Source organism: Lissotriton vulgaris, chromosome 11, assembly GCF_964263255.1.
Source record: "Lissotriton vulgaris chromosome 11, aLisVul1.2, whole genome shotgun sequence".
NCBI classification, from domain to species: domain Eukaryota; kingdom Metazoa; phylum Chordata; class Amphibia; order Caudata; family Salamandridae; genus Lissotriton; species Lissotriton vulgaris.
Window position 1 is genome coordinate 801,109,772 of NC_141699.1, and position 26,459 is coordinate 801,136,230.

The window sequence follows — 26,459 nt, forward strand, 5'->3', positions numbered from 1 at the left end:
GGACAGATGAAGGATGGATGGATGAAAGGGTGGATGGATGAATGATGGATGGATGGATGTGTGAAAAGGTGGGGGTATGAATGATGGGTAGATGGATGGATGAAAGGGTGGGTGGATGGATGGATGAAAGGGTGGATAGGTGAAGGATGGATGTATGGATGGGAGGATGAAAGGGTGGGTGGATGAAGGATGGGAAGATGAAAGGATGGATGTATGAATGGATAAAAGGTTGCATGGATGAATGATGGATGGATGTGTGAAAAGGTGGGTGGATGTATGATGGGTGGATGGAAGGAAGGGTGGATGGGTAAAGGATGGATGGAAGGATGAAAGGGTGGATGGATGAAGGATGGATGTATGGATGGAAGGATGAAAGGGTGGATGGATGGATGTGTGAAAGTGTGGGTGGATGAATGATGGAGGGATGTGATGAGGTCTAACAGGCGCATTTATGGTTGTCAAAAGTTGATGATGAGGAGTACTACTTTCTTGACACTTTTGTCGGAAGGGGGTCCTTACGCCTAAAAAGGTTTTACAAGGGGGTCTCGGCATCAAAAAGTTTGAAGACCTCTGCCTTAGGGCAAGTATGTGGGCCACATGTGCACACATGTCAATTGCAGGGGGTGAAAAAGGGTGTCCTATTGACACCCTTACAACCCTGAAATTGCATTCTCAATTTGCAATTCTCTAATTGAGAATCGCAAATTGAGAATGTCTTCCCACTCATTCCTATGGGCCTTCTAGCCCATAGGAATGAATGAGAAGGTATTCCTTATTTGCGAATCGCAAATTGCGATTCGCAAGTAGGAATATATGGGATTCGCAAAAAATGTTGCTAATCCTACCTACATTTCGTTTTGCGATTCCATAAAAATCGCAATTTGAGAATCACAAAATGAAAATTACCTACATATGCTCCAATGTTCTTCTGTGCTATAAGCAAAAGGTCCCAACATGGTCTTTGTCTGCCCTCTAGTGGAATTGTAAAGCATTGCGGTCTACAATCATTTAACAAATGGCATTTTCAACAAATCTCAGACTTTTCTTCAACAGAAAAATTATTCCTGGATCTATTTGTCACAGAAAGTAAGATTCCATTTCTGTCTCGGTTCACTTATCGTTTGTGACTGTCAAGTCTGGGATTTCAAAGTGAAATTGCGCACGCTAGGCCTCAAAAGATCAGAGGGCACAGAGAAACCCTTGCGCCACTGCGATACCAGAAAGTACCAGTTTAAAAATGCAATGTGGGTAAGTAGCCTACGCTTCCGACAAGATGATGGCATTCTGCTGAGCTCTGTCTGTCCACTGAGCGAAGAATTTAAATTTCGTCCACATTAAGACCATGCCCAGCGCACTGAAAGCTGGTCTTCAATGTTTCTTCACTGTGGCAGTCTCTTGAGCGAGCAGGTCTGAAATTATTCCCACATTTATCGCATTTCAGCACAGTACGCAACTCTCTTTGAAGTACCGAGTGGCTGCCATTTTATGCCTTTTGGCAAAAGCTTGCGCTGCATTTCTTTCACAGAATCCACATGTGACTTTGTTTTTTTGTTTTTTGTCTCTCGTCAGCACTGCAACTTTCCTTTATCCTACGGATCCCGCATTAATGCCACATTATAATTCTCTAGTTTATTGTATTAAGCACCTGTCAATGGAATTTGTATCCTTTTGGTGCTTACTGCGCAAATTCTTTCAGAACGAGCTATTTAGTGACTGCATTTACTGCTACACACTCATCATATTTCTCAGTAACCTAAAATGTAGTGGTATTATTGATACCTCTATTTTCTACTGTGTACGTTTTTGAGGTATTAGATTATGTACATTTGCAGTGTGCTTCTCTTTATGATTCCTTCATTACACCCTTTTTTATGGGCAGAATTTCTCCTACTAAAAAGCTGCTTCAATCTCATACACACATTTTTAAAATGTCTACTGAATCATTTAGCCTCTCTAAGGCTTCCTCTGGCACCAAACCTAAAAGAGTCAAGAATGATTCGCCTTCTCCGATTCACTCATCCTCAAATCCGGTCCTGGATACAATTCTGGACGGATTACGTGCACTCAAACCCTTCATGAGTGTCACCAACGAGAAACTACAGTTGATTGAAGATAGATGTATCAGCATGGAAGGTAAAATCACTGAAATGAACAACATGTGGGCCACATTCAGGACTTGACGACCAATATTCCTATGTTGGAACAAGAAATCTAAAAGCTTAAGCTTCATGCCGAGGACCTTGAAAATCGCAACAGAAGGAAAAACTTCCGCATTTGTAGTCTGCCGGAAAAGATTTAGGACCCTGACCTCTTTTCCTTCCTGAATTTTCTTTTACCTGAACTCTTGAATCTTCAGTCTTCTGCACCTCTAAACATTCAAAGAGCACATCAGCTTGGTGCGTTCAACCTCATTCCACCAGACTGCATGGTATCTTATTGCTCTTCCTAGAATTTACTGCTCTAACGCGAGTACTGAAATGTGCTAGAGAGAAACGTCCTTTTGTCTGGTCTGGTCATAACATCTTTATTTCCCAAGATCGTTCTAATGCGACTAATGCTCGACGTAAGGAATTTCTGGCACTACGTTCTCAAATGAGATCTCTGAATATTCGCTATGGTATACTACTTCCCTGCCTCTGCAAAGTTACTCATGAGGGTGTTTCCCGCTCTTTTGAAGATTCAACCAAATTAAAATTATTCCTGCAATCTATTACCAGATCATCTATGGATACAAATGTCTAGTATACACTGTTCACATGTTATTTCAAAGCGATTACTACTTTTTAGGTTTCTAATTTGGTTCTCTAGTTATGTTCTCTAATTTTTGTTATGTTATGTTATATTAATTTATTATGCGCACAGCGACTCCAGCGAAGGAGCGTCCCGGCGCATTTTGGTTACATGGTTCGAAATGTTCTTAATATATTACCTTCTATTCTCTCCGATGTTGCCTCTTGCTTTTGGATGCTTACATGCCTGTTTCTCTTCTTACTCTTTTTTTCTCTCAGATCTGACTTATGGTTCTTGATCTGTCTCATCTTTTTCTTATCTTTCTTATTTTTTTCTCAATCTTTCTTTTTATTTCCTACCCTCCCTATTTCTGTATTCCCCTTTTTATTTCCTTTTTCCCTTTCTCTTCTTTATCTCTTCATACTCTTTACTATTTTGTTGTGTTATCGATTATTGACAAATGATGTCTTTTCGTTTTCATTGTTATTTTTGCAATGTGTTATCATCTTGTGTCCCCTTTTAACTCATCCTTCTCCCTCCTTTTCCTCTTATCACTTTTACTATCTTCTTCCTCCATTTACAACTCCATATGGATTTTCTCCTTTTATCTACTCATGTTCTTTATAATTCCTATGTATTACCTTGTTATTGACAAATGGTGTCTTTTAACTTTTATTGTTGTCTCTGCAGTGTGTCATTATTGTTCCTGTACCCTTGTCTCTAAAGTGATTGATGCTTAATGTTGTGTCGTGGAACGTCCTTGGTTTGGGTCATCCTGTCAAGCGTCAGAAGGTACTCTCTCAGTTGTCAAAGTTAAATTGTCAAATTGCTTTTTTGCAGGAAACTCACTGCAATGATCTTGAGTCTTTTAAGCTTAAACGTCAGTGGGTGGGCCAGGTTGTTTTTTCCCCTGCGGTCAACCGCAAGGGTGAGGTTGCAATCCTATGTCATAAATCTTTGCAAATTCAAGTTTGTCTACTGAAAATGACTCAAGTGGACGATGGGCAATACTTCAGGTCAAGGTCCATAATAAAATGATTACTCTCTTCTGTAGGAAGGTGGAATCTGACTACATGGTTGCCCCCACTTTTTTCCTGGTGTTATGCTGGTTTTCGACTTAGTAGGACTGGAATCCTGCTATTCAGGGACTCAGTCTATCTGCTTTCTCTATAAAATGGATTCCATGTACATTAAGTACACTCCAGATTGGTTACTGGGTTACCCTTGTGAGTGCCTAGTATATGGTACCTTAGATACTAAGGGCATAGGATCCCCAGAGGCCTACCAGGGGCTGAAGCATGTATTATGCAACTCCTGGGAAGCCTTTCAAAATGGCACCACAGGTCTGCTACTGCACCCCTTAATAAGATATAGGTTACCTATATCTACCTTAAATCATTGACACATATAAACCTATAAGTGACTCCTATGGCAGGCCTTAACAATCCTGAAGGCAGAGTGTTTGGTTTTGTTTCAGAGGGTGCCCATGCACGAGCTGGGCCCCTTTCTGTAGCTTTTAGAGCCTATTCTCCGATGCTGTTCTGTGATGCCAGACCATATACTCTTAAGTGCATTATAAACTCGCAGTAAAAGCTAACTTTGGAATTGCTGCATGGAAACATGTTGTGTTTGGTGTCAAACACTTTGGAATCCTACCCCCCGCCAGTCCTGGTGGCGTGGGTAGAAGTCCACTGTTTTAGAGGGAGAGACATGTACCCACTGGTCAGCCCGATATTAGTTTAACTGCACCGTAGCATCACAAAATGGATGCTGCAGCCACAGACACAGGTCTGACCTCCAGCTGCTGGATGAAACTCCGGCAGGGGAGGCCTAGACAATAGGTTTCCTGTCACAGGGAGGTGTAACCACCTCCTAGACAAGCTATAGTGTATTGAGGCTGGGTGGGGGCACTCAGATAATGCTTTTCAGACAGCACTGGGGGCACATTTGGTGTCCCTGTGCATAGTTCAGTTCAAACCGGTTGCAGGGGCACTCAGCCCATGCTCTGGCATGAAACTGGACAAAGGGAATGGGTGTAACCACCCCTCTTCCCTGACCCTCCCATAGGTGGGTCCTCAGAGTATGTCCAACCCCTTTTACTAGTATAAGTATGGGATCCCTGGCAACAGGACTTTAGATTACACCTGGACAAAACTCTGCAACATATATCCTGGAACTTCGACATTCTACACGACTAGAAAATGGAAAAATCTCCCTTGGGGTCAAGGAGTGACCCCCCTGTGCAAACAGGCACCAAAGAAGCATCTTGCCAGTTTGCATTTTTGAAGCTCCGGTCGGACTCCGAAGTATTTGCAACTCAAGACAAATACTTCCTGACTTCTCATAGGCCGACATGAGATCCCAGCAAAGCTGAGACCCGCAGCCCTCAAGAGTGACGTGGGACTGGATCTCCTGGACACCGTGCACATTTGCTAGTGCACCAACTTCCCAAGCTTTCCCGAAGTTGTGCATTGGATTACTTGTAGCCCAAGCCCAGAGCACTATTTCCAGGATTGTGGGCCTAAACTCCACGAGTGTTCTGTTAGCCCGCTTCTAGCATTTCAGCTTGAGGCCCCTTTGCAATCCCTGGTCCATTACCTGGTGGGTCCCCATGAAGGTAACTCTTCATTTCTTGGGATTCCCTGGTTGCCCCAGAGGTGCCCAGACTCCCTACCAAGAGGTGAGTCCATCAGACCTTGCTGGTCTGCACCGAAGCCAATCTCTGTTATCTGCGTGGGTTGCTGTTGCCAAGGCTTGTTGGGCGCAATCCTGAAACCGACAACGCAGCACTCGACATACTTTGTGGGACACCTCAAATCCAGCACCTGGTTGTCGTCGACACCTCCTGGTCCTCGTGGCTGAAGAGTCAATCTTCACCTACTTCACCTAAAATCACCCAACATCGGTGGGCATCCGCTCATCGCCTTCCTGGTCACTGGCAAGTGGCCCAGACTCTGTCCCCTCTGCTTTCAGGTTCTTCACATCTCTGATCCACCCTTGGATCCACCCAGACACTTTCCACCTGGACGCCAGCAGCATTTTGCAGCATCTCTCCATTGAAATTGATGACGAAACCCAACACGAAAAGACACTTATGCACCCAGCTTCCGTGGGTGAGGTAACTCAAGTACTCCGGTGCTCACATGGGTATTGACTCCAGAACCTCCCAGTTCTAAAGGGGTTAGCTCCTAGTCCTCTCTAAGTGTCCTTAATCTTTAAAATTATGAACGTGACTTTCCCCAATAGACGTCAATGGTGATTTGAGGATGTGTTTAGACACTGCATGTGTCCCCCGTGGGTCCCCTGTGTCACTACCTTGGGTGGTTCCTGGTGCCCCAGCAGTTCTACAGGCTCTAGTCCTGGTATCTATGCCAGTCATGATACTTATACCACTTTCAGTTTCAGTTCAGTTTTTAACGTCTTTATTTCGAATTGTTATTCATAAAAGACACACATAAAATACAAACGGTACAATTAAATTAACAAGATCATAAAGTTTCAGAGCAATACCAAAAAACAAATAAGAAATAACAAGAATTAGATAAAAATTCCCAATTAAACATACATTTATAGACGTCAAAAAGGAAAATGACTTAAGATAAGAAATTTATGTAAAAAAACTTACAAATATACATTTGTATAAAATTGAAAACTGGGCATCAATTCTGATCAGACCATAGTATGATGCAAATGCATGCTGTTCAAAGTTATTCAAGACGATAAATTTCAAACTGACTTGATCCTGATTAGCCAAGCCCATCCAAGAAATTTAGCCATTCCAATGGATAGCCATTCAGCAGTGTTTGTTCTCAGAATGTACAAAGCTTCGCTACTCACTCGGGTATTAAGTCTGGAACATACAGGTTTCAACCATTTACATCTTGGTTCACTATAAGCAGTACATACAAATAAAAAGTGACCTAATGTTTCTCTGCAGTCAGTACAACAGGGGCAAAGGGATGTTTCTGTCTTCTGCCAACCATTAGTAAAAGCCCTCAGTGGCAGCGTGCCTACACGAAACTGATGGTATAATTTTCTATCTAATGTTTTAGGAATAACATCCCAATAGGTCTCTATGTGAGGGACTATTTTGTGAAGCAGAAACTGACCTGTCAAGTTCTGTTTCTCCGTAAGAGCAACATGTTCTACTTTTACCGTGGACCAAAAAAGTTGTTTGAAGTCTTTTTTTGAAGGGAAAATATTAGAACCCGGCTCAAACCAGAGCAATGGAAGACCCATTTTGATCAAGGTAATCTTAATTTGCTTGAACCACGGTATGTCACCAGCCCGCTGCTGCGTTCTCACATCCTGTAGTTCTCGGGCAAACATTGCAAGTTCTGGAGTAGACCATATGCGCCTCCACAGTGCCACCATCCTATAGAGGGCATGATGTTTAATAGAATGCAAGCCCATATCCATTAATAATGGTAGGACTGGTGTAGAAGGAGGGAGGCTGACAAGGTTTCGAAGAAATTTGCTCTGTATCCTATCTAGGGCAGACAAATCCACACAGCCCCAAATATCAGCCCCATATAAAATAGCAGAACTAATTTTGGCACTATAGATTTTAAGGGCCGGCAAAACTCTTTTAGTAAGAGAACATCGCTGCTCCTTAACTAAACAACCCGACAAGCGAGCAAATTTCAAACTGAGCGCAGCCACTTGTTCTTTCCATCTTAATCTATAGTCTATTGAAACACCAAGGTATGTCATTGCTTCAACCTGCTCCAAGCTAGACCCATTCATGGTAACATGCCCCCTCTTTGGTTTATGTTTTGTCAGGACCATGAACTTAGTTCTATTAATGTTAATTTCCAGATCGTTTTCGCTACAGAAGTCCACAAATGTATTTATAGCAACCTGTAGGCCCTTCTGTGTTTTGGCCAGTATAAGTGTATCGTCTGCAAATATTAAAAGAGGAAATTTAGTCCCACCCAATGAAGGGGCATCAGTCGGAATGTCTGTGAGGAATTTCACCACTTGGTTAATAAAGAGTATAAACAGGGTAGGAGCCAGGACGCAGCCCTGCCTCACTCCCCGAGTCACGGGGAAGGTGTCTGTGACCTGACCCTGCCGCCCCCATCTAACTCTGGCAAAATTTCCCTCATGCATCCTGATGGTAAGATCAAGGAGTGCAGCAGGCACCCCCATCCTGCTCAAGGCTGCCCACATCTTCGCTCTGGGGACCAAATCAAATGCTGATTTGAGATCCACAAATGCAGCATATATTGTGCCACCTCTCAGGAATACAGTTTTCTAAAAGATCATGACAAATCTTAATATCTGATCGACTGTACTTGTGTATTCCCTAAAACCCGCCTGCATAGGAGACAGAATGTCAACTTCGGACATCCATGAGTGGATTTTTCCTAACAACATTCGAGCTATAACCTTTTGAAGGGCATCAATAAGACTGATGGGTCTATAATTCCCTACATCAGTTCTATCCCCTTTTTTATACACGGGCAGAATCTCTGCCCCTTTCCATGAAATGGGAATTTCAGTCCCTCTGGCTATTGCATTCGCCAAAACTGTTATATACGGGACCCAATGCAATTGGTCATACTTAAAAAGGTCCGCTGGAATGCAGTCCATGCCTGGGGCTTTACCCTTCTGCACTTGATTAAGGGCGGTGATCGCTTCTAAACTAGTAAAGACAATGTGATCATGAAGTGGCACAGCAGACTGTACACTGGCATCTTCCCTATTGTTATGGGAGATCCGTTCTGTGACACTAAACTGTGCCTCAAAATGCTTGACCCATTGCTCAACTGGAACATAGTTAACAGGTACATGCATTTCACCCGTCCCCCCCCATTTTACAACCTCCCAGAATTTTTGCTGATTGGATGAGGTGCTTGCCTGGTATAAGTCCAACCAACGCTGGTCATCCCATTTGGTTTTAGCCTCCTTAAGTACTTTCTTGTAGTTTACCCTAGCCAACCTTATGTCCGTGGCTCTTTTAGATTTAATGGCAGATAACAAAGAGCTATGGGCAACGCGACAAGATTTGTCATACCACTTGGACTTAGTCTGCACTTTTATCCTTCCTTTGACCGGTTCAATAAAAAAAGATTTAATTTTATTAAAAAGAGACTCGTGAATCATCCCAATTTGATCAAATGAAGTTCCTTCATCAAATAAGGGTACTATCAGGTTTGTAGCAGCTATGACCTCACTAGCAACCTTATTGATAATGGAGGGGTTGTCTAAAAATCTAACCCATCTTACCCTTCTGCAATCATTCGTAAGACCAGCATCAGCCGTAACGATGCTGGTTGCAGGATCCAAAAACAAACCCTCCTGCAATAATAATTTTATGGCCAGGGGGTTATGATCACTTTCAGGTCTGGTGACCACCACCATATCCTCCAGTAGTTTCCAGTATTCTAATCTTAACAAAAAATAGTCAATGCGACTTGAATGCAGGGAATTGTCAAATGTAACCATTCCCATTATATCTGATTTGGTCCTACCATTTGCTGCACGCAAGTTCCATTCAAGGCAAAGACCTAACCACTGCATAGCAGCCTCAGTGACTTTTTTAACTGGTGGAATAGATAAATGAGGAATATTCCATAACTGATCGATCTCCCCATAACTCCCATCGACAAGGTTGGGAAACGGTTCGAAAGAACAATTAAAATCTCCTGCCACCATAACACAATTATCTCTACTAATGCTATTCAATGTAGATTCTAGTTCAGCTACCACTCTCGCGGGCTTCCCTCCTGGTTGCCCTCTTGCATAAATATTAATCAGGAAAAAAACTTGATTGTTTTTGCCACATAGTTTCAGGGCCAGAATGTCAATGCTTGAGGTGGGGAGGTCTGTTATTGTGAATGCTAAAGATTGTTTTATCCAAATAACCAGGCCGCCCGAGGGACGTCCCTTCAATCCTTTGCATGCTAGTTTATAATAGTTAAGATAGCCAAAACGATAGATGGGCTCAGTTGACCAACTTTCCTGCAAAACAATTATGTCGTATAGGTCTATAAAGGAACCCCAATCAGCCTCTGACATTTTCCCCCTTAGTCCCGCTATATTCCAAGACAAAACTGACAGAATATGTGGTGATTTCTCTCCCATAAAAATAGTTGAACTCTTAGTTTCTACTGTATTCAAAGGTCTGTGTGTGCAATTTGGATGTGTATCCCTATCTGTCACCCTCTGAACTATACCAATAGACCTTGGGACAATCTCTTTTCCAGGGGTTTTCAGGTTAATTAAAGAGTGGTTTTCTACAACTTCAGGTACCCCAATACCTAACAATTCAACATCTTGTCAATCTACTCCTTCCAAACCTGACAATGGTGCAAACCGATTTGCAAGGCGAGGGTAAAACATTGGATAGATCGGAGTTTCGGGTTGAAATCTGCCTCTAAACCTATCCCTTCTTGTATGGTGGAATGAAGTTTGGGATCTAGTCGAGTATAGAGCAGGGTAAAAATAATGCAATGATAATGTTTGCACATCTCCAACTCTTCCAAATCTTGCTTCCCTACTAATAAATTCAGTTACCCATGGCTCTCTAAAGCTAATAACCACACAATCACCCTCCAGGTCTTTTTTCTCAAAGCCTACCCAGTCCACCCTCCTTACATTAAGGATTTCAGGTTTTAGATCAGGGGGAAGCGGACGATTTTTATTGAGCCAAAATATGACCTTATTATAAAGATCCTTGTGTGTTTCTCTCGTGCCACTGCTAAGGGGAGCCACACCAGTTAAAATAATAGTATAAGGCACTGATTCTGGGGGGAGATTCACACAATGCTTCCTTGGAATAGATTTGGGCTGGTAGCTTAAAGCCTTGTTCTGTGTAGAAGTTGGGTTTTTCTGATTCTGCGGATTTTTAGCGGGCTTGAGCCCGGTTGAATTCTCCATAGTGGTTACTTTCTTGGGAGCAGGTAATGTTATATGTTGTGCGGGTTTAGGAATGGATAATCCCGCTCTAGAGGTGTTTTTACTATTATTACCGTTATTATTATTAACCCCTATATTATTAACCATAGTAATGGGCGACTTAGTGGGAAGGACAGGAGGATTCAATCCTTTTGGCACTAAACTGGCAAGGATTCTATTCGATGATGCTATGTTATCTTTCACCAACTTATCTAAGGTATCCATTTTAGTGTTTAACAATCTAGTCCTTTCGAAAAGTGGTAAAAGAAGCGATTTAAGTAGTAACTCAGTCCTGGCCAGGAAAATTTCTTCTGAGATACTAATTGTAGGATTACATTCCTCAGGATGGGCAACCAGATTAGTATTAGGTGGCTGCAGGGGGGATAAAATAAAATTTCCCGCACCCTCAGTTTGGACCTCTATATCAGGTGAATCAACCCTTTTACGCTTCCCACGGTTATGGAAAGATGTATGTTGTGAATTAGAAGGGGAGTCCATAAGTTCAGTACTGACATTAAGATTTGGCGAATCTGAAAGGCCAGATTTCTCACTAGCCAGGTCTAGATCGATAGTCCCACCATTCGATGCGTCACCCTGTGCGGTATTAAATACACTTTCTTGGTTTGTCCCCGCTACCTCCACAGGATGATTCTCGGGAGCAGTTGACAGTGATGACTCCACATTAGTATCATCACTGTTTGTAGTCAACAATGTAAGTGGGACAGGGGAGACAGCCGCACTAATTTTACCAAGAGAGGAACGTTTGCCAGTGATAATGTCAAGCGAGAGGCGTTTTTCAACTAAGGCAATCTCCTTTTCCAAAATGGCAGTAGAACGTGTAAAAAATTGATCAATAGTCCCAGTAAAAGTGCCATTTGAGGTGGAGACCTGAACATGTCTTTCTTTACCCGACCTTAGGGTCATATTTCAAAGGCAAGTGCAAGAAACTAAAATATCTAGAATATCACGGGTCTCAATAAACAATCAACAAATGCACATAATATATACTTCCAAATATAACATTCCTAATATTAAAACTAGATAAAAGCCATAGTTAGGAAGGAAAAAACGTTAGAAAGGTGGCCCGGCCCGGCCTCCTGCGGCCCCGGACGGCTACAGACGGTCCCGCCCTTGTCCCGGGCTTCTCCCGCGCGCTCTCCCGCGCTGCGGGAGGGTAACTATTTAATATAGTACTTGCACACAAGAGGTGGAAGGGGTGGGAGGGGTCGGGGAGAGCGGCCCAGGTGATGCTGCTCCGGGCTGGCGCTCACTCCTGGGAGATGAAGTCCCTCAGGGAGCAGGCACGCTCGCTCGCAGCCCCGTTTCAAACTTCCCTCGACTGTCCCTTCAAGACTCCAGGCGGCAGCAGGAACACTCCAACGATGCGGAACCCGCGAAGCGGGTTCCGCGAGAGGTAAACTAAAAGGCTGGAAGGCTGCAAGATGGTCAGTCCCAGTAAATCCGTATGGCGCTCAGTAAGTCCGAAAGACGTCCCGCTCTCTGACCCAGCAACAGCTGCTTATCAGTGCTCGGTGGAAGGGTGGGAGGGGTCGGGGAGAGCGGCCCAGGTGATGCTGCTCCGGGCTGGCGCTCACTCCTGGGAGATGAAGTCCCTCAGGGAGCAGGCGCGCTCGCTCCACTTTCTTAATGTATAGTTTAGTACGCCCCTACGGCTCAAAGTATATTTTGCTAATTTACTGTATGCTGATTAAGTTTACTGAATGTACTTTGTCCTCTAGCCTCATAAAGAGACTAGAGGGATGTGTTTAGAATAAATACATATATTTTATATATATACCTGGTGTGGTTACTGTTAGGAATACTCATGTGAAAAGCTTTCATCATCCCTGTGTAATTTGCCAACATCCTTTTGGTATATATCTAAATCATGTTTCTGTAAATTAAGCAGTTTTGTTATTAATCCTGTTCAAAAACTTATGTTACATTGCTTTTGACAATGCTTGTTTGATTTCCTGGTATTATCCTTAAACTGTTTACTCCGTTGCCAAGGATTTCAATATCACGCTTTAAACAAGATTTGATAGACGTAAAAACCACACCCTTGCTTTCTTTATAAATAGCCACACCCAACACATAGCGGAACTTGGCTTTTTGTTTATGTCGTGTGATGATTGATTGATTGATTGATTGGTTGATTGATTGATTTTGTAACTTATATAGTGCGTACTGTCACCCCACGGGTATCCTGGCGCTTCAGACTAAAAACCGAACCACAATGGAATAGGTCACTACTGGAAGAGCAAAGTTAGAGGACTTGGACTAAGCCTCAGGAAAGAGCCAGGATTTCAGGTTCCTGCAAAACTCTAGCAGGGCGCTGATCTGTCTAAGGCTCTGGGGAAGTCCATTCCACAGTCGGGCTCCGGCCACACTGAATGCCCTTTCTCCTAGCCTGGACCGTTTGAATCTAGGCACCGTAAGTAGCCCGGCACTGGAGGAGCGGAGCTGCCTTGTAGGTTGGTACCAAGAGAACCTTTCCTGCATAGGAACAGGGCCTAGTTCATGTACCGCTTTAAAGACCAAGCATAGGGATTTGAAACGAACACGTTCCATCACTGGCAACCAGTGCAGCTCTCTCAAAGCCAATGTAGTCGAGGAGCAACGTTGCCAGCCAAGGGCTAGTTTGGCAGCTGCAGACTTAATTCTTTGGAGCTCCTGCAGAATGTATACTGGGGCCCCCAGATACAGGGAATTACAGTAATCCAGCCTGCTGCCTACTGTACTACTTACTACCAGTGGTCATGCCTCTTTAGGTAGCAAGGGGAGTATTTTACGCAGCATACGCATTGAAGCAAAACAGACACTGGCGGTCTTATTTGCCTGCAATTCCATCTGGAGATCATTGTCAATCATCACCCCCAGATTACGTACCTTACTTGCCGGGGTCAGTGGTTCCTCCTCTGGGGTAAGCCCGAATTCGGGGGGAAATTGTCTAGGTAGTCTACCAGAGGAACAGTACAGCACCTCGGTCTTTCCAGCAGTAAATTGTAGGGAGTTCCTTCTAAGCCAGTCGGCTGTCTTCCACACGCATTCCTGGAACAGGTCCAGAGATACTGCGTTATCACCTTCCAGAGAGAATGCCAGTTGTGTGTCGTCCGCATAGTTGACTAAGCAGACTCCAGCAGGCTTTATGATGGGGAGGTGGGGCTGCAGATAAATATTAAATAAAATGGGACTAATCGCGGAACCCTGCGGCACCCCATGGATAGCTGGTGATTTACTGGTATTGAAAGGAGCTAGTGTTACCACCTGGTGTCGTCTTGCTTGGTAAGATTGTAACCATTGCAGCGCCCGCCCCTTCACTCACAGCTTCTGTAGTCTTTCCAGTATGATGAGATGGTTCACCGTATCGAATGCGGCCGACATATCAAGAAGCACTAGCACAGTCGCATTCCCGTTGTCGGCACGCATCCGCAGGTTACCCAGCATTGTGACCAGGGCCGTCTCCATTCCATGACCAGGGCGGAAGCCAAACTGATCCTTGTCCAGCAAGGAGTTCACCTCCAGAAAGCGTGACAGTTCCCTACTAACTGCTTTTTCTAAGATTTTCACTGGGTAGGGTAGAAGAGAAATAGGCCTAAAATTAGCCGGTACTGACGGGTCCAGGGAAGGCTTTTTAATCAAAGGCGTCACCACCGCCAGTTTCCATTCCTCTGGGACCACTCCTTCCTCCAGGGACTGATTACATATCTTCCTCAACCAAGGAAGAGTGTCTCAGCCAGATGACTTCCAAATTCTGGAGGGGTAGGGATCATTCGGGGAGCCTGAGGAGACACTCTCCACCAGACTGTCAAATGCACCTTTAGTAAGGGTTTGGTAGTTACTCAGAGATACCAGTTGTTGTTGATCTTCAGCTCCCAGCTGTCCAGGATTAAGTTGTTCGGCCTTGTTCTTAACAGAGAGACTATCCACGATCTTAGCGATCTTATCCTGGAAATGTGTGCCGATTTCATCGCAGAGTTTTTGAGATGCTGCCACTTTTTTGTCCATACATTTAGGGGCAGACAGTGCCTTAGTTATTTCAAAGAGCGCTTTTGTCCCATTTGATGCATGAGCAATTGAACTGGTATAGAAATCTGCCTTAGCCTTAACGATGACAAAGGATGAAGATCTAAGATAAGAGAAGAAGGACAACAAGATTCTAAGCCCTCTGCAATCAAGAGGACACTCATTTCAAGACTAAGCTAAGTGACACATGAAAAGCACTCAGAATAATACTCGTGCATTTCAAATATTTACTGTGTTGTAGAGAAAGTCAATGAAGGGCAAACTCTGCACCAGAAAAGAGCCTGTGATTTTAAACGCATGTATAACTGAAATAAATGTGCGCTCGAGTGCTACAAAGGCAATTTAATTACGTGGCATAAAGAAGAGTTAAAGGCGACCTCAGGACATAAATCAAGAGCCAGAAAGACAATTCATTTAATACTTGGTGAAATGAACCTTTGCAGTGGCAGTGATATCTAACTGTGTTTATTTAACTGACAAAAGCAAACTTGGATTGTATTTCTTGCGAAGTTCCTGAGAAACTGTTTACACATTTCCTCGGTCAGTCTTGATTTAGCAGACTTTTTATGAACCTCGAACTGCATAACCTCGAACTGCATGGTTGACAAGTTGCTAATAGGTACATTTCTTATGTGCTCAGTGGGTTTAATTTGGAAGGCTAAATTCAGAGAAATGTTGTGAAGTTATTGCACATGCTTATTGTGTTTTGTATTTTGTGTTTCCCTTTAACAATCTTCAGTTATTTAAGATTTAGACGAAATTTAACATTACAGTCACTCCCAAGAACAGAGAGATTTACTGTGCAACAACAGTCTTATAAAGGTACTTTCTAGTGCAGCTCATTCCTTTCTTAAGACAATTAGTGTTTGATTGACGTTTATTTACATTCTGCTCATTGTTTGCAGATAGAAGATACAAAGACAACACCTGCCCTAAAGAATTCGGATCCTGGCTGGCCCAGGTCGCAGATGATTGTGGTGTCTTCTCTTTTCTCTCTTGTCATCCCATTCCCCTTCCCTTTTGAGACAATTGCCAAGCCTGCTGTGCTTCCAGTAGCCTTGAGAATTGTTCCAAGAGGATTGGAGATCTAGCATTGCCCCTGCAAATCTTCCTGGACATTCAGGTGAGGGGCTTGAGTCTCATCTGACATAAAGCCAAGCCACAAAAATGCTATTTACCTGGGCGATGGATGTCCCTATTGTAGAGAATCCTTTCGTTCAAGACTTGGCTAAGGCGTTTTAGGCCTTACAACTTGAGGCGGCAGTATTAAAACAAACAAACCATCACCTACAGTGTGAGTTACAATGTTATAAACCAAGGGAATCGCCTTGGGATGATGGTTCAGTCCGACCCAAGCAGGTTATTCATGCACCACGTTTTCAGTTTACAACTAACACCTCTGACACATCTTCATCCGGTAGTCAACCAGTGAATGTTTCCGTCACAACTCCTACTCCTGTTCCCTTAGCCCCGCCCGTACGCTTTTTTAGGGATCAAGCAAAGTTTCATATGTTTATGAATCAGTGCCAATTGCACTTCTTGTGTCGCCCATCAGCATTCATTGATGATACTACTAAAATTGCATTTATTCTTTCTTATTTGATTGGCACTGCCTTAACTTGGTCCATTCCTAATGTGAATCGAGATGATCCAATTTTACACAATTTTCAACGTTTTAAGGACACCATACAGAAGCTCTTTTCTAGGCATCGCTTTGTACAGGCAAGCGATAACGATTTGTTAAATTTAAAACAGGGAAAACAAGATCTACTGTCCTATATAACCACTTTTAATCAACTTAATGCTGAAACAGAATGGCCGGAAGAGAAGAGAACTTCTTTGTTCTATCGAGGTCTCCGAGACGAATTAAAGGACGTGATAGCCCAAATTGTTGATCCACCTACAGATTGTACAGAATTTATTGATTTGGGGGTTCGTCTTGATCACCGCTTATGTGAACGACAAGGTGAAAAGACTCGGGGAGACATAACGCGAGTAGTAGTATTAAAAAAACAAAAGAAAGACTCCTACTAGTTGGATTCCTGTAAGCCAATGCAAATTGGGGGAATCAGGGGTCCCTTGTCAAAAGAGGAGAAGGAACGGAGGCGTCGACTCCATCTCTCTTTATATTGTCGTCAAGCTGGGTACTTGGCTAGGGAATGTTCTGCGAAAAACACTACTTGTAAGGCAATAGGGCTCACTGATACACCACAAACTCTCCCAAATGATTCTCAGTCGGAAAACTTCTTGGCCCAATAAGGTCTGAGACCTCCTTATCAACCACCTCGTTCAATACGGTGTCGTACCTGGCAGACATGATAATAACCGCACCACGCCATCTGACTCTAATTGTGACCTTGCTTTTTTCAAACCAAATTCGAAAAGTAATACCAATACTATTAGATTCCGGGGCTACCGGTAATTTCCTAGACATTAGTTTGGCCAACACCTTTAATATTCCTGTTAAAAAAGACACCCCAGAACCTGTGAGAGCTGTAGATGGCTCAGAACTGTCGTCTGGCCTAATCCTCCATCAGACAGAGCCCTTGACTATGATCTGTGCGGATGGACTTTCGGAACAGATTTGGTTTGACTTAATTGACACACCTGTGTTTGGAGCCATTCTAGGTATTCCTTGGCTACAAACACATAACCCAAAAATTGATTGGGTTAAAAACTCAATCACCTTAGATTCGACTCATTGTTGGCACCATTGTTATGTCAATAGACTTCAACCTGTAATGCCCTTACATTGTGCTTCCACAACTGAGTCAACTGGACCTTTGCAATCAGTTTTATACCAGATCAATACAACAATTTCCAAGACGTCTTTTCTGAATCACAGTCTACCCAATTGCCTCCCCACCGGTCTTATGACTGTCGTATAAACTTGGTGCCAGGGGCCACTTTGCCTTGCAGTCGGGTTTATTCTCTTTCAGAACCAGAAACCTTGTATTTGAGGTAATATCTCGATGACTTGTTATTAAAGGGATTCATACAACAATCCACCTCTCCGGTGAGATCTCCACTTTTCTTCGTCCCTAAGAATAACAAAGAATTGCGTTCCTGTATAGACTACCGTGCAATTAACAAGGTTACTGTGAAAAACAGGTATCCCCTTCCGTTAATAACAGTCCTGTTAGATCAGGTGCAAAAATCGACCATTTTTACAAAATTGGGCTTAGGAGGGGCTTATCACCTAATAAGAGTAAAAGCCGGAGATGAGTGGAAGACCGCCTTCCGGACTAAATCTGGTCTGTTCCAAATCACAGTTATGCCCTTTGGACTGTGTAACCTGCCTGCAGTGTTTCAATTCTTTATTAATGAAGTTCTATAAGACTTTTTGGATGTTTTTGTCATCTGTTACATTGATGACATCATCATTTATTCATCTTCTACCGAGGAACATATTGGTCATGCCAGGGCTGTCCTGCAAAGGATGCAAGAACATCATTTGTTCGCCAAGCTTGAAAAATGTATCTTTCATGATACCAACATTGAGTTCTTGGGCTACGTCATCTCTCCTAAAGGTATTGCCATGGACACTTCCAAAGTTCAAGCTATATTGAGTTGGAGCGCCCCTGGGTCAGTAAAAGATGTCCAATGATTCCTGGGGTTCGCTAACTTCTATCGACGTTTTTTTCCTCAGTTCTTTTCCATAGTGTCTCCCATCACTCACCTGTTAAAAAAAGAGTGAGGTTTGAATGATCCCCAGAAGCAGAACAAGCCTTTCAGGTTCTAAAAAGGGCTTTTATTGAAGCACCTATCCTACGTCTGGCCGGATCCCTCCCAACCATTCCTTGTTGAGGCTGATGCTTCCCAGGTGGCTGTCGGAGGGGTTCTTTCTCAAAGAGATCCTGATTCTGGACACCTCCATCCAGTAGCCTTTTTCTCCCAAAAACGTTTGGCTGCCGAACAGAATTATACAGTTGCCGAGAGGGAACTGTTGGCAATAAAACTGGCCTTTCAAGAATGGCGGCACTATTGTTATTGTTATTATTATTTTTTGATTTGTATCGCGCCCAATCACCTGCAGGTCTCTAGGCGCTCGGAAATCGGTGGTAAGAACAATAACTTGGCAGTCACAGAATAAAAGGCATCCACTGGCCTATATAGCACTCATGATTCTTCTGAACAGCAGTGTTTTTAGCACCTTTCTAAACCGTAGGAGATTCCCTTCCCTGCGCAGCATCTCAGGTAGTGTGTTCCATAACTGAGGGACTAACACAGAGAAGGCTCTCCCTCCCTTGGTTACAAGTTTGTACCGGGGACAGACCAATAACTGAGAATCTGAAGATCTAAGAGTTCTCATTGGACTGTACACCACCAAGCGATCTTTAATGTAGGCGGGTGCCAGACCGTAGATTGCCTTGTGAGCTGTGCACAGATTCTTAAATTCCACTCTATCTTTGATAGGGAGCCAGTGCAGGCTCTGTAACAGGGGAGATGCTTTGGTTCGTCTTGGGAGCCTGAAGATGAGACGTGCAGCGTCGTTCATGATGACCTGTAGCCTATTAGTCAGGATTTTCGGCAGGCCGAGATAGAGAGCATTACCGTAATCTATCCTTGAAATAACAGTGGCTGCTACGATTGAGCGCATCATGGATTGAGAGAGGACGGGGGCTAGCTTCCGTAGCTGTCGGATGATATTGGTGCAGCTTCCCACTACCGAAGAGATCAGACTGACCATTGATAGATCGCAGTCCAGTTTGATCCCCAGGCTCTTTACATTCAAGCTAGGTTTTGGAGCCGGGCCTAACTCCGCAGGCCAATAGAGGTCACACCATGGTGAGGTGGCAGATGGAATCACCAATACCTCGGTCTTATCTGGGTTGATTTTCAAAAGATTTTCCGTCATCCATTGTACAGTGTACCTCAAGATATTCTGGGCTTGGAGTTGTGCGGCGCTTGTGTTATCGACACTCAGCACCAGCTGCGTGTCGTCCGCGTAGTTAAATACTGTGCAGCCCAGGGGGGCGCTAGAGGGCGCACTTGCAGCATGGCCGCACTGCTGTGAGGCTCCTGCAGCCTGGAGAACTAATCCGACCATTTATCCTGTTTGATCGTCACCTGTTCCTCTTCTGACCCCGGATCCTTGGAGGTGATGCCACTATCTACACTCGGTCCAAATCTCATGTGATTCGGAGCTCCCTGGCCAGAGTTACGTGTGGATAAAGTTACCCCCGAAAGACGTCCTGGAGGTGACGAGCACTGCTGGTCGGCTCTCTGACCTACTCGAGCCCGCGGCGTCACACGTGGGGTGAGGGCCCTGACACGCATCTGTCGGAGAGACTCCCTGGTGTGACGCTTAGCTGCGGAATGCGCTACCGGAGAGTGGAACCGGCGCTTTGATCCCGCACAGGTGTGTGCGAGGCTTTGCTAAGGTCAGTGCGATGCGCAGGGGCTGAGGTGGAACATCGCATACACCGGGCCGGCGGCCGTTGCAGGTGGTGGCCATTACACTGTCGGGAGTGGCGGGGTTCTCAAACCTGCTCGTGCCTCCGTCTGTTTCACACCATTACCCGCCTGGATGGTATGCTGCGGACATAAGGCGGACGGTGCTGCAGTGGTGGGCTGCCCTGTGGGTGCTCACCGGTCATACTACTGAGGCATTACATAGGTGTTGATTGGCGCCATTGGAGGCATCGGAGCAGTGGGCTGGGGGGGACGGCCATCGGCAGGATGCTGAATACGCCGTATTCCCCAACGCTGGTGATCTACTGAATTTGTCCACAAGCTGGGATTCTGTCCGGTGGGCTGTCCATCTCACCTCCCCTATCGACCCTTTTTACATACTGCTCGGTCTGGTGCGTGTGATCCTGGCAGCTGGGCGGCACCGCTACTGGCACTGCTGTGGCCTGCACATTGCCCTTGGTGCTGACTGGGGAGGAGGACTGCCTTGCTGCCTATTCGCCAGCAGAGCTGTGTTGCTGTCGCCACCGCACAGGGCTAATTGACATGCTACCGTGAGTGTTACCAACTGCTGCCTGGGTTGTGACCGCTCTTGGTGCTGCTGGAGAGCGCTGCGACCTATGGATTGCGTCTGAGTAGTGCTGGAGCCTGGGTACTGCAGCCTGATTTGGGACTCCTGTGTGCTGTGAATACCAGCCGAGGGACGGAAGACTCTCCGCTTGGATCAAGTTGCGGTGAGTCCTGAAGTTTCTTTGACCATCTTTGTGGCCTCCAGTGGGTGCTGCTACGGACTGCAGGCGTGATAACATGGGGAAGCCGGACAATAAACAGCCTAAACTGTCCTTTGATTCAATGGCGGCCAGGAGGGATGCACGTCTTGCACAGGACGCCGGGAGCTCTAAACTTCCCCGCCTGTCACTGACACTGCTCCGCAGTCTATTGCCCTGGACTTCCAACAGATGATGCAGGAAATGAGGCAGGGGTTTGCCACTATAGTGGACAAAGTGGATAAATTATCCTCGTGGATGGACGCGGTGGTGCAAAAACTGGACGTGCATGAGGAGCGCCTCACTACGGCGGAACAACGCATCTCGGACCATGATGACACTGCAGCCACACATACGACACAACTGGCGAGAATGGACACTATCTTACGGGTGATAGCTGCTAAGAATGAGGAGTTGGAGGCCAGAAGTCGGCGTAACAATATACGCGTGATGGGTGTACCGGAGACGACGAATGTGGGGAAGATGGAGACGTATGTGGAGAGACTCCTAGTTGGTGCAATTGGTGCGGAGGCGTTCTCTGCGCAATTCATTGTGGAGCGAGCGCACCGTTCCCTTGGACCGAGGCCAGCCACAGGTACCCCACCGCGCCCTATCATTGCGCGCCTCCTGAACTATCGGGACCGGGACGCGGCTCTTAGGGCAGCCCGCACTGCCCGTACGCTCTCCTTTGAAGGGGTCGACTTCACCATATACCCGGACTTTACGCCGGTGGTGCAGGAGCAGCGGCGCAAATTCCTAGCGGTTAAGAAGAAATTTAGAGAGCTGCAAGTGGACTATGCTCTGCTATATCCCGCAAAGCTGAGAGTGACACATCAGGCAAAGCAGCATTTTTTTTACGAACCCACAACAGGCAGAAGACTTTGTGAAGCGCCTCAGGCGGGAACGTGCTGCGGACGGGCGGCGAGCTGAGGAGGGGCAGAAGGGGTTCCATTCAGCAGAGGAAGATGCTTGATCCTACCTACTTCTTGGGCAGTGGCTGCTTTGCACTCTTTGGACTGATGCTGGGATGGCCGCTCCCATTGACTATGTGTCTCCTGGCCTTGTACTTTTGAAACTTACTGTGAGGAATAACAGATTGAATCATCTGGGTGCTGCTGAGGGTCACTGGAGGAACATTGGCTGATGATGGTAATATGCTCCAGGCACCCACCCCCCCACTACGCCTGGGCCGTACACACGACCTGCGAGAAGGATTATGGCGTGGTGTGAGGGGGTGGCCATGTGCACCTCTGGAGTACACCCCGGAGGGAATACCCCACTGTCCTTGAGGTTTTTTTTGCGAATGTTTTGTTGGGTGGGTGATGGGATGGGTGGGTTGCGGTCCTGACAGGTTGGGGTTGATCAGGTGGGAGGGGGGAGGAGGCACTGCTTCTGCAGTGCGTTGCCTACTTGGAACTGAGGGTTGGGGTGCTGATGTTTGCGACTGTGCATTCGATATGACTGCCTATTTGGATCAAAGTCTTGGTTATTTCGGGACCCTACTGGGTCTTGACTATCTGGATGTGCCTAGGGGTGTTCCTATGCCTTCTGCTCAATATTGGTGTTGCCGTGAGGGAGGAGGGGGGTGAAGTCGGGGTCCTCCTGATGCAAACATTGTCAGTGCTCTTAGGATGCTATATGTTGAGGTTGCATTGTTACTGGTGCTGTACGCGTGTCTGTTACACGTGAGTTGTTGGTTGGGGCTGGGAGGGGGTTGTCAGGTTCTGGAGATGGAAGAGGACGGGGATGAATGTGGTGTGGGTCTGGCGTGGGTGGGAGTATATACAAGTATTGCGGTCGATTGCTCTGAACTGGGGACACGATGATGTCAAATGGTTGAATATGTCACGCTGCTCATTGACCATGGGTAATGCCAGATAATATGTTAGATAGGATATCGATCTTGTCCTGGAATGTGCGTGGGCTCAATGACGCCAGGAAATGTAGGAATGTACTACAGTATTTAGATAGGCATTCAATACAGATTGCTTTACTGCAAGAAACACATCTGCGTCAGACGACTGATCCTACATTTGGGAGGCAGTGGGCCGCAGTGAGGAAATTTTCATCATACTCATCATATGCACATGGAGCTGTTGTACTGATTAAGAAAACACTTTCTTTCCAGGAGATGGGAGTGCGGGTAGACCCGGATGGGAGATATGTGCTATTGTGGGGGAGGCTTGGGCTGGATACAGTGCTATTTGTGAACTGTTACGCGCCGAATGTTGATACGCCTGCTTTTTTCTTACACTCTGGGGTCATGTTATGGCTGTGGAGGCCTCACATATTGCTTGGGGTGGTGACCTCAACTTAGCGATGCGGGCAGTGGAGGATAGGTCTGATGGGAGTCCTCAATACAATGTGCAGGCTAGAGATGTGTTGCAGGGCATTGTGGAGGAGGCGGGCCTGGTGGATAACTGGAGATATGCTCACCCGGGCGGTAAGGAGGGTATGCACTTCACGGCGCATGCTCGCACCTCGGCGCGATTGGACTATGTGTTTCTGTCAAGGGGGCTTGTAGTGGGGATACATGAGGTGGAACATCTCCCCAGGACATACTCAAATCATTGCCCGGTTAAGGTCATGCTGTCGGTGCCGGGGGTTCATAGACCGCGACCACCCTGGAGGCTGTTCCCTTCTGCCCTGTTAGATCCCATATTAAAGGCAGAGCTTGAAGAGGAAGTTGAGGCATTTTTCCCAAGGAATAGGGGATCTGTAGACAGTGTGGAAATGATATGGGAGGCGTTTAAGGTAACGATCCGGGGTGTCACAATATCCAAGAGTTGTGGGGTGCTCAAGACTATTGTTCGTACTCTCTCAGGTTTGGAGGCTGATTTAAAGCTACTAGAAAATAGAATGCAGACTAGCTCTGACTCGGAACTTAGGCGTCAGTTTAGGGACAAACTGTCCGAGTATGAGGAAGAGGCAGCTAGGGAGGTGAAGCACAGGGGGAAATACTGGACTGTGAGAAGGTACTGTGAGGGTGAGAGACCGGGGAAGGTACTTGCTGCGCTCACGAGACACCAGCGATTTAGTACAGATGCATTGGAATTGGCCTTGCCAGAAGGTACGCGTTGTCGGAACACGAAGGAGATTCAGAAGGCATTTGTGCAGCACTACATGCAGTTATACACTACACAACAAGCGGGAGAGGTTCGATATGGGGTATTCCTTGATGATCTTGCTTTATGCTGGCTGTCGGACGATCATAGGGCGTTTCTCGGTAGCCCCCTTGTTGTGGAGGAAATCAGAGGCGCCATCATGTCTTTGAATAATGGAAAAGCTACGGGGTTGGATGGGCTCCCTGCCGAGTTTTACAAATGCTATGTAGATATTATGGCTCCAGTACTCAGGGAGGTCTTTGAGGAGTCCCTGGAGGTGGGGATACTACCGGGGTCCATGAGAGAGGTGGCTATCACCTCTTTGCTTAAACCTGGCAAGGATCCCCTGGACGTGGAATCCTACCGGCCCCTGTCACTACTTAACTGCAACGTCAAGATATTGGCGAAAGTTCTGGCGGCGCGGCTCTCAGAGCTTATGTCCACCGTCGTGTTGCCGGATCAGTCCGGTTTTGTGCCGGGTCGTGCGACTTCGCATAACCTCCGAACTCTATTCTCTCTGATCCCGACGATAGCTCCGGACCTCCCTGTGGCCGCTGTTTTTCTTGACGCTTCGAAAGCGTTTGATTCTGTGGAGTGGAATTACCTAGTGGATGTCTTATGTAGAATGGGTTTTCCTCGGATCTTTATTTCATGGGTCAAACTGTTGTACACTCAGCCGGTGGCGAGGATGGTTGTGAATGGTGTACTCTCCCCCCAATTCTCAATAACGAGGGGGACCAGACAGGGCTGTCCTCTTTCCCCCCTTTTATTTGCTATTGCCATAGAACCACTGGCCTGTAGAATTCGCCAATTGCATAAACACAGTGCGTTTAATTGTTTTCAGCGCCAAATAGGGATTTCGCTATATGCGGATGATGTTAAGTTATATGTGAAAGATCCGCAGGCAAATCTCAACGCGCTACTGCGAGAGCTTGTTGCGTTCGGAGGTATATCTGGCATACATATTAATTGGCAAAAATCTCAATTTTTTCCGCTCACGGCAGCGGTTCACCGATTCCCGCTGGACTACCCCCTGGAATGGTGTGACTCGGATCTACCATATTTGGGCATTGTGGTGTCCCTTGATAGGGAGGAAACAATTAGGCTTAATTATGGCGTCGCTATTACTACACTGGCGGATAATGTCACCAGGTGGATGTCTTTACCTCTGTCTATGGCGGGTAGAGCGTCACTAGTGAAAATGGTGATACTACCCCGCTTCCTGTATTTGTTCCAGAATATCCCCTATCACCCGGGTGCGTATTTTTTTAAACGTCTCCGCTCGGAGCTGCTTCGACTGCTCTGGGGGGGTAAACAACCGAGATTGGCATGGTCTACTTTAACACTGCCTTACGATAAAGGTGGATTTGACATCCCGGATTTTGAAATTTATTATATGAGCGCTCAAGCGCAATATGCATATCACTGGATGTGGCCCCCGCCATTTATGCCTCAGATAGCTACTGACCAGTGGATTGCGCATCCCCTACCGTTGGAGGGTATGGTGTTGGGAAGCATCGGTGATGTAGATACACATCCTACCACGGTGACTTGCACGGTTGATGCCTGGGCATTGGATCTCACATTCCTTTATTCGCCGGCACTGCCTCTGGCTTATCATCCAGCCCTGTCCTTGCTACAGGAGGCAGGGTTTCAGCGCATGTGAAAACAAAATGGGACACTTACATGGGGGGATCTGTTTCGTGAGGGCTGTTTTCGTACCCGTGAACAATTTTTTGGTGGAGCAGAGCCTTCTCCATTGGATGTGTTTTATTATATCCGTCTGCGACAGGGCCTGCGGACACTGCTGCCTGGGTTCCCCAAGGAGCCGGGAGTGGCTCTACCGCTTCACGCAATGTTAATTTCTGACGGACGTCACTTGGTCTCTAAATTGTACGGCACCATCAGGAAACAGCGAGTAGCGCCGGCTAGTCGTGTGCGCGAACATTGGAACCTCGAGCTTGGAATTGACATCTCTGATGAGCAATGGGCTTACTGTTGTGGCGTGACTGCCAATATCTCCTCTAGCTGCCGACTCAAGATCATACATTACAAATTCATACAGAGGCTCTACTTTACTCCGGCTCGGAAACTCAGATTCTGCTTGGCGGAGGACGATAGATGTGTTCGTTGCCGGGCGGCAGGGGCTGATTTCCTCCACTTGGCATGGGAGTGTGGGGCCATTTATGAGTACTGGGTGCAGGGTTATGACGCCCTGCAGGTTATGACTGAAAATGCGGTGGTGTTTGACCCCGTAGTGATGCTATTGGGGTACACGAAGGGGGTGCTGGCACTTTACCGTAGGTTTGCGGATGTGGCTTTACTGTTGGCGAAACGGCGAGTGGCCTGTCGTTGGGGTCGGGGCAGGGCGCCGAAATTCAAGGAATGGTTGGACGATGTCATATATTGTCAGGATCAGTACAATGTATATGCCAAACTGATGCCTGTGTGTTGTAGGCCTAAGGATTTCTGGAGTCCGTTGCAGGTTTATTTGCTGACCAGGGCTGTGCAGGATACT